Source organism: Mustela erminea, chromosome 4, assembly GCF_009829155.1.
Source record: "Mustela erminea isolate mMusErm1 chromosome 4, mMusErm1.Pri, whole genome shotgun sequence".
In the NCBI taxonomy this organism is placed as follows: domain Eukaryota; kingdom Metazoa; phylum Chordata; class Mammalia; order Carnivora; family Mustelidae; genus Mustela; species Mustela erminea.
The window spans coordinates 49,704,851-49,714,800 of NC_045617.1; positions in this window are offsets into that span (position 1 = coordinate 49,704,851).

The following is a 9,950-nucleotide window of genomic DNA, read 5'->3' on the forward strand; positions in this document are numbered from 1 at the left end:
CTGAAGTGACCAAAACAAACAAAAAATCCAGGAAAGCAATACTTGTATCAGACAAAATAGACTTTAAAACAGATTATAGCAAGAGGCAAAGAAGGGTACTATATAATGATAAAGGATTCAATCCAACAAGAGAATATAACAATTGTAAATATCTATGCACCCAACATAGGAACAGTTAAACAGACAAAACAAATGTTAACAGATATAAAGGGAGAAAGTTACAGTAATACATTAATAGTATGGGACATTAACACCTCACTTACATCACTGGATAGATCATCCAGCAGAAAATCAACAAGGAAACACTTATGGGAACCACACATCAGACCAGATGGACATAACAGATATATACAGAACATTCCATTCCCAAACAGAACTCAAAATCAGAAGTGAAGGAGGAGAAATAACAACTAACACCACAGAAATATAAAGAATTATAAGGAAATATTATGAGAAATTATGTGCTAACAAATTGGACAACTAGAAGAAATGGATAAATTCCTAGAAACATACAATCTTCCAAAGCTGAATCAGAAGAAATAGAAAATGGATACAAACCAATAACTAGTGATGAAACTGAATTTGTAATAATAATAAAAAAAAAACGAACAAACAAAAGTTCTAATATCAGACAGAATCACAGGTGAATTCTACCAAACTTTTAAAGAAGAATTAATGCCTAGTCTTCTAAAACTATTCTAAAAAATCAAAGAGGAAGGAAAACTTTCAAATTCTCTACAGCCCAGCATTACTCTGATACCAAAATCAGAAAAAGACACTACCAAAAAAGAAAACTATAGGCCAATATCCCTGATGAATATAGATGCAAAAATACTCAAGGAAATATTAGCAAACCAAATTCAACAATACATTTAATCATTTATCACAATCAAGTGGGATTTATTACAGGGATACAAGGGTGGTTCAATATTTGCAAATCAATCAAGGCAATAAATCACATTAACAAGAGGAAGAATAAAAACCATATGATCACCCCAACAGATGCAGAAAATGCATTTGACAAAATACATCTGTTCACAACAAAAATTCTCAAAGTGGTTTAGAGGGAAAATACCTTAACAAAATAAAGGTCATATATGATGAACCCACAGCTAATATCACACTCAAAGGTGAAAAACAAAGCTTTTCCTTTAAGATCAGAAAAAAGACAAAGATGTCCACTCTCTTCACTTTTATTCAACATAATACTGAAGTCCTACCTGCACCAATGAGAAAAGAAAAAGAAATAAAAGGCATTCAGATTGGTAAGGAAGAAGTAAAACCGTCACTATTTGCAGATTTCTATATTTAGAAAACCCTTAAGACTCAACCAAAAAACTATTAGAAGTAATAAATAAATTCAGTCAAGTTACAGAATTAAGTTAATAAACACCAATAATAAAGTAGTAGAAGGATAGGACCAATAATGAAGTAGTAGAAGGATAGGACAGTGATGAAAAAAATTGAAGACACAAATAGAAAGATATTCTATGCTCACAGATTGGGAGAATATTATTAAAATGTCCATGCTACTCAAAGCAAGCTCCAGACTAGTGCAATACCTATCAAATACCAACAGCATATTTCACAGAACTAAAAGTGTCCTGAAATTTGTATGGAACCATGAAAGACCTCAAATAGTCAAAGCAATCTAAAAAAGTAGAACAAAGCTGGAGGTATCACAGTCCTAGATTTCAAACCATACTACAAAGCTGTAGTAATCAAAACAGTATGGTACTGGCACAAAAATAGATATCATCAGAACATAATAGAGAGCCCAAAATAAATCCAAGCTTATATGGTTAATTAATCTATAACAGAGGAGGAAAGAATATGCAATGAAGATAAGACCATTTCTTCTATAAATGGTGTTGGGAAAACTGGAGAGCCACCTACAAAAGAATGAAACTGGATTACTTTCTTACAACATACACAAAAGCAAATTCAAAATGCATTAAAGACCTAAATGTGAAGCCTGAAACCATAAAACTTCTAAAACACAGGCAGTAATCTCAAACATAGACCTTAGCAACATATTTATGGATATATCTGTTCAGACAAGGGAAACAAAAGCCAAAGTAAACTATTGGGACTACACCAAAATAAAAAATAAGAAACAAACAAACTTTTGTACAGCAAAGGAAGCCATCATAAAAAGACAACCTAGTGAATGCGAGGAGATATTTACAAATGATATATCTGATTAGGGGTTAATGTTCAAAATATATAAAGAATTATATAAATTGACACTAAGAACAACAGCAATAATGTGGTTAAAATTGGACAGAGGACCTAAACAGATCTTTTGTCCAAAGACTACATATTGATGGCCAACAGACACAGAAGATCCTCAGCATCACTTAACCATCAGGAAATTGCAAATCAAAATCATAATGAGGTAACATCTGACACCAGTTAGAATGGCTGGACTCAAAAGACAAGAAATGAGTGTTGGTGAGGATATGGAGAAAAGGGAACTCTTGTGTCCTGTTAGTGAGAATGCAAACTGGTACAGCCACTGTGGAAAACAGTATGGAGATTCCTCAAAAAATAAATACAGAAATACTCTATGATCTAGTAATACGACTACTGGTTATGTCCCCAAAGAAAACAAAAACACTAAATTAAAAACACATGCGTATAAGTGACTCTTAATCTCACAAAACAAGCTGAGGGTTGCTGGGGGGAGGGGGTTGGGTGAGGGGGGTGGGGTTATGGACACTGGAGAGGGTATGTGCTATGGTGAGTGCTGTGAAGTGTGTAAACCTGGTGATTCACAGACCTGTACCCGTGGGGATAAAAATACATTATATGTTTATAAAAAATAAAAAATAAAAAAATAGTTAATTTATGAAAAAAAAAACAAAAAACAAAACAAACAAAAAAACCCACATGTGTACCTTTGTTTATTGCAGCATTATTTACAATAGTCAAAATATGGAAACAGCCCAAGTGTCCATTGATAGATAAATGGACAAAGAATATGTAGTGTGTATACAATGGAAAGAATGATCTTGCCATTTACAACAAGAAGGCTGGACCTAGAGGGTATAATGCTAAGTGAGATAAGTCAGACAGAAAGACAAGAAGCATATGATTTCACTTATATGAGGAATCTAAAGAACAGAACAAATGAAGAAGCAAACAAAAACCAGACTCTTAAAAACAGAGAACTGTTGGTTGCCAGAGGGGAGGGAGATGGTGGAATGGGCAAAAATAAATAAATAAATAAATAAATAAATAAATAAATAAGGCAATGAAATACAACCTTTCAGTTATAAATAAGTCAGGTAGATGAAGAGTACAGCATGGGGAATATAGTCAGTAATATTGTAATAACGTTGTATGGCGACAGATGGTGATTGCACTTATAGTGAATGCTGGGGGGGGAAAGAAAGAGTAATTCATTCTAGTGCTGGAATTAGAACTGCCTGTGTTCAAGTAGGCTGGATTCTAACTATGAGAACATTTTGAAGTCAGAACCTAATCTTGAGACAAAATGTTTCTCCACTGAACTTCTTTTAGTTGAATTCTCCCAAGAAACTTGAATTAACAAGTATTTATTAAGTGTCCTCCCCACCCACAGCCAAAGTAACAGCCTTCCCTTTTCTTTGGAGAACTGTGCCACCCTGACTCCAACCTCACAGGTGCAGTGAGGGCTAATCAGGTTAGGGTTTCCTTTGTCCCTGACCATGAGGGAAGTCATGTGACTTGGGATGACATATTAACCTAGTCATAGCGATATACGCATAAAACCGAAACAAGGCCTCTCAGGGTCCTTCCCCAGAACTTTTCTGCTGGAATTAACAGGAAAGAGCCTTTCGTACCTCTGTGATTAAGCTCCACAAACATTATACTTCCTGTATTAGCAGGCTATGTCCCCTGCCATGTAAAGCTGTCTGAAAATATAAAACTAATCCTCAGGGAGGAACAGAGATGTGACATAGAATCCTGCCAGCATCCTAGCCCCTGCACCTTGTCATCTTAGAGGCCAAATCCTGCCTGAGGCTTGTTTTGTTTTTATTCTTGGATTATTTCAGAATCTAATTATTGTCTCTTTTACCCCTCAGTAAATTAGTTTCCTCCATTGATGATGCAATGTTTTCTGAGTCACAGATGGGAACAGCATTGTTTAGGTTAAATAACTTGCTACATTTCCCAAACTAGAAAATGAAAGAACTAGCCAGCTATGAGAACCAAGCATGTCTAAGGCACAACATCAAATTTCAGAAGGCTGAGAATTTATGGTCAGCAGTTTCATGGAGTGGGACAGATTCTATTATTTTTTCAAGTAAAAGAAACTCCTCTCCTATATGCAGTGGCAGAAATTCATCTGGAATGATCTTTTTTTTTTTTCTTTTATGGAAAAGTCAGTAAAATGATATCCATTCCATGATGTAAATAAATAGCAATAAAAGCTATCTGATTCCCCTGGGGGGGGGGAAATAAAATCAACTTTGAAAATTCTTGAAGGTCCAACTTTGTAGAACCCTGTGAATCAATTTATAAAAGGAGCCAAATGCTTCCTGGGAAGAAAGACATTGAGACCCGTTGCTCTTAGAGATTGAAATTTCAGACAACTTGTTGGACTAGACAGGAATGGCTCTAACGAAGACTGTAGTGAGTCAAGAACAGCAGGGCCCTTATGATGCTTAGTGGGGAGTAATTTCAACCCTCCTAATGTGACTAATTAGGTATATTCACTCAGCATTCCCTCACTGAGACTGGAGGAAAACTCAGGTCCAACCATAAGCAGCATATATTTATCTGAGGGAAGGGCCATTTAATTGCCTTACATGCCTCCCTCTAGGATCTGAAATGCCACACACTGAAGTCATTTCTCCTGGACCTCCCACTTTTGGAGAGCTGCCCAAATACTCAGGTCAGTACAAGGGACCTAATGACAACAATGGACAACAGCCCGTGAGTCATTCTGTGTGTCAGGTCCTATGTTAAGAGTTTGATACTGATGTATATCACAACCTTAACTACGGTAGCAGCCCTATCACTCCATCATCCTTATTCCCTTTAACCATGCTTTATGTTTCTTCCTAGCATGCACTGCTGCTGAATTACATATTTATTTTATTTTTTATTTCCTGACTCTCTGTATTGGAAAAACCAGTCTTTCCCCTCCTATGTCTCCTTTAGTTTTACACAGAACACTTCACTTCTGACAATTCTGATGGGGGTTTTTGATGTGGGGGTTTTTCCCCACCAAGCAATTCTCCATGGCACCAGCTAGGAATCCTGCAATGTTACTCAATACTGATACTGTCTGCCTGGAGTTAACATCAGGTCCCTCAGGTTAAAGGGTCAGTCCCATGAGACTGTCTCCACTTCAGACGCCAATGGCAACTAGTAGGTCCTCTAGTTGCCCATAATCTACAAATTGGAGGTCCCCGTCTCCTCCCCCTGGATTTGACTACTTTCTAGAGCGGCTCACAGAACCCAGGGAGCACTTACATTTACAAGTTAGTCTATTTATAAGGATATGATAAAGGATGTAGAGGAACATCCAGATGGAAGAGATGCGTAGGGCAAGGTATGTGGGAAGAGGCACACTGCTCTCCTGGCACATCCACGTGTTCACCTCTCTGGAAGTTCTACAAACATCCTTTTGGGTTTTCACGGAGGCTTCAGTACATTGGCATGATTGATTAAGTCATTAGCCATTGGAGGTTGTACCCAGTCTCCAGTCCTCCTCCCCTTCCCAGAGGTGGGATGGAGGAAGAGGGAGGGCATACTAAAAGTTCTAATCTCCTAATCACATGGGTAGTTCTACTGGCAAACAGCCAGTATCCTTAGGTGCTTTCCAAAAGTTACTTCATTAAAATATCAAAAGGTACCTTTATCTTGCTCATCACTTAGTACATTTAGAGAGTTTTAGGGGCTCTGTACCAGAAACAGATGAAGACCAAATATATGTTTATTATTAATCACAGCATCATATTGCCAAGCTAATATGTGAGCTATGTGAGGACAGAACTCTGTCCTTAACCTGTGCCTGAATTGCTGGCAGGTTTTCAGCTAAAATCTGAATAAATGATAGTACTGTGTGATTTCATCATAAGAACCTTATGGAACAAAGGTTGAATTGAAAGAGAACTTCGTTCAGCTGCCTCCATTTTGACCTTGAACTTTCTGGTTGGGTTCCTTCCAGCTTTTCTCTTGGTTGAGGGGGAAGAACCTGAAAACAAAGCATCCCCTGACGGGAACTGAAACTATCCTCTCAAGCAATAAGGACTGCCCTGAGCCACCAAGACTCTGCCTGCTCAGGATTGACTCCAAGACAATGATCGATTTGACTTTCACTGCCCATCTGCATGTACCCACCCATCTTTGCCTCATGTTCTCCTTTTATAAACCTGGGAGTATTTTTGGCACTTTGAGATGCTAGTCTGCTGTCTTCCTGGTGTTGCCCACACTGAAATAAATTCCTTTCTTGTTTCATCACCACTCATCTCTCTGCCTTTAGATTTTGTCAGTGGAGAATGGCTGAACATGGTCTGTTTGGGACCCCCAGAGCCAGATGCTCTTGTACCCCTGTGCCCTGGCTACAGGTTAAGTAAGTTGCACAACACAACAATGTTAGCAAGGAACAGAACAGAGACCCGAATTCAGTGGTGCGTGACTCCATAGACTTCACTTTGAGCCACCAAATTATACTGGTTCCCAATACACAGAAGTAGTAGCTACAGTGACCTGCAACATTTATCAAAATAAATAGCAGGAAATGAAGAAGAGAGAGGACTTTGACCAGTTCACATCTTTGGCCAGGGTTTGGCCTGTCACCAGTATCAGCTAAAGCACAAGGGTTTGAATCTGGGTTCCACATCTGAGTCTACCACTCCCCACCCAAGTCCACGCAACTTCACATTTGTTGTCTGGTGGTTGCAAGATTTAAATGAAACAATGACAAAGAATTTAGAACAACTGCTGGCTCCTGATAAATTCAAAATAAAGAGTAGCAGTGATCCCAAGAAATTAGTTCTAACACAAGAACACAACTAGGCCTTCCTCTGCCTCCGGCCTGCTCTATGGGGGCTTCTAGCCAGGACTGTTGGTCAGCCATTTGCTGATACCATTGGCTAGAAGGCAGCAGGAGGTCACTCAAATCAGAGGGCTGGAAGCAGAAGGGGGGAGGGAAGGGGACAAAAGCCAGGAAGGAATGTGTTTTGTTTTGCAGAACCAGCAGTTCCCTGCATAGAGGTCCATTTAGGTGTTTCACCAGACAGCCCCTGAGGTGAGCCAGCCCGAGCTGGTTTGGAGCTGAGACCTGATGTGGAAGCCCCATCCTCCCACAGTTGTCCTGAAGTTACCTTTAACTCTTTTTGACACCCAGATCTTCTAGGGTGGGGTTTTCTTCCATTGTTTGAACATGCAACGTCTGGGCTAGCATATTGACCTACTGGCATATGCAACTGAATAGAAATGCTTAATAGAATATGTATAAGTTTCTTAATGTGTATGCAAGCTCCCTGCCCTGCGTCCTAATACACAGAATAACAGCTTCTTATGCTAACTCCACAGGGAGACAGTGCTTTGACAGCTATCTCCCATTTTAACAATAAAAGTTCTTTGCTTTCAACACTTCCTTGGATTGTGTTCAATTGAATGCACCCCAAGCAGTGAACCCCTTAAGTTCCATTAGGACACCACAGAGCACTTCTATTTCAAGACACTTCAGGTTTCCTGCCAGTGTTCCTAGATGTGCAGTGGGATCCCAAATGTGAATGTCTGAGAGGGCCTTGCTTATATCGAATTCAGTCAAAACCACCCAGAGGAAGGATGCACACCTTGGCAATGGATTGCTGGGCCTATCCACCTTCCTTTTAGAGGGAACACAACTCCATTGCTCTGCAAATGTGAAGGCATTTAAGACATATTTTCCACATTATCTGGCAATACATTTGAGGCTTGAGATACAATGAAATAATTTTCTAGACCCAAGATGAAGCCACTCCTGCCCAGAGCACTACATGAACAAACTGAAACCTTTGTACCCTGGTAAGTTCTCCCCTTGACCAGAAATGCAGTGTATCCAGTCAGCCAGTCCCCAAACACCTAGCCACCTCTGGGTCTTCTCATTCCAAACAAGGTTGATTATGTGGCCTTGGCCACTCTGATATCCTCTACTTTTCTCTTCCTTGTTCTTTATTATCCTATTGTAAGGGCCTATTCAGGCAGAGCAGCCCCACCCTGGTTGAACTGCCATTTTGCTGTAAAGCTTAAATTGACCTTGCCCCCCCACCCCTCCTCAGGGCAACTTATTTAAAAGCAAGTCCCAGAAACCTGTCCCGTGTAACAAAGTCCAAGTACAAGGGTGGGTCAGGCCAGGTGGAGGTATTCAATCAGTGGGGGCGCATACTGTCTCCTAGCTACCAAGGAGTATGGGCCCCACCTTTTGGGCACCTTTTGGGCACCAATTCTGAACTAGGTGATAGGTTGGTTCAAATGTCTCCTAGGGTAAATGGTAATTCAATTGGTCACCTAGCATCACTGTGGAGTTTCCTGTGTGTGTATTGGCCACCTGTGTGTGGCCAGGCCCAACCACATTGCCTTTGCTCTATAAAAGTTAGTCTGGAAAGCAGGAGGGGTCGTCCTCTCTGTAGGGGTGGCCCGACCGGTCGTTTGATGGTGGGTCTGATTCCTGATGCTTGGCGTGAAATTTTGCTTGACCTTCACTTTGTATCAGTCTCGCTCCTTTAATCATGAACCCATTATTGGGGTACCCAATTTTGGGGGACCCAACACTATAAAAGCTTCCCAGCCTCTGCCCCCATTTTACAGTTCTCTGAAAAGACACTGTTTACTTCAGGAAGTGTAAAGTTGGTTTGTATCACCTAAATTGTGCTGTTTTTGTTATTGTTGTTGTTGTTGACATACTTGTGGTTATTGTCCAAGGACTATCACTGTGAGCTGAGAGCCACCACAGATCTCTGACAATTAGTTTGGTAGGTGTTTATTGCTGTCTTTATTTTTGTCAAGACAGATGACCATTGGCATGTTTGTTTTCTCTAGTTATGTATCTGCTCTAGTTTTTTTTTTTTTTTTAAGATTTTATTTATTTATTTGATAGAGATCACAAGTAGGCAGAGAGGCAGGCAGAGAGAGAGGAGGGGAAGCAGGCTCCCTGCTGAGCACAGAGCCCGATGCAGGGCTCGATCCCAGGACCCTGGGATCATGACCCGAGCCGAAAGCAGAGGCTTTACCCCACTGCGCCACACAGGTGCCCCTCTGCTCTAGTTTTTAATCAAAGATGTCTTCTTAACTGTAAGAAATACTATATAATACTATCTTTTCCCCAAAGCAATTGCCCAAAGACAGAGAAGATATATCATGAGACAGTTATAGTGACTTAATTAAGACTTAGAAACGAATTGGACTTGGGGCTCCCCGGTTGCTCAGTGGATTAAACCTCTGCCTTCGGCTCAGGTCATGATCTCAGGGTCCTGGGATTGAGCCCGCATCAAGCTCCCTGCACAGCAGGGAGCCTGCTTCCCTCTCTCTGCCTGCCTCTCTGCCTACTTATGATGTCTCTCTCTCTCTCTCTGTCAAATAAATAAGATATTAAAAAAATGAATTGGACTTGCAGGAATCACATTAACATCTAGCACATACATATGGAAGATGGTAGCACAACTGTGTGTGTGACATCTTAACTATTCGGTTAACAGCCATCTAGAAAGCTGAGAATCCTTTACAGTAACAGCCTAGACTCAGAGACCTACCCAAAGATATTTAGCTGAGAATTTGAAGAAGAAAACACCATGAAGTTCACTTGAACTTTATTTCTTTGAGTGGTCTATAATTCTACTGATGATTTGCTGAATTAAAAAAAAATTATAGGTTTACTGTAAATAGGATTTTGTTTTGAAACACGAAAAACATGAATTTCTAGTTGCTTTGGAATCTGATTTTTAACTATGGTACACTGATCTAAGTCT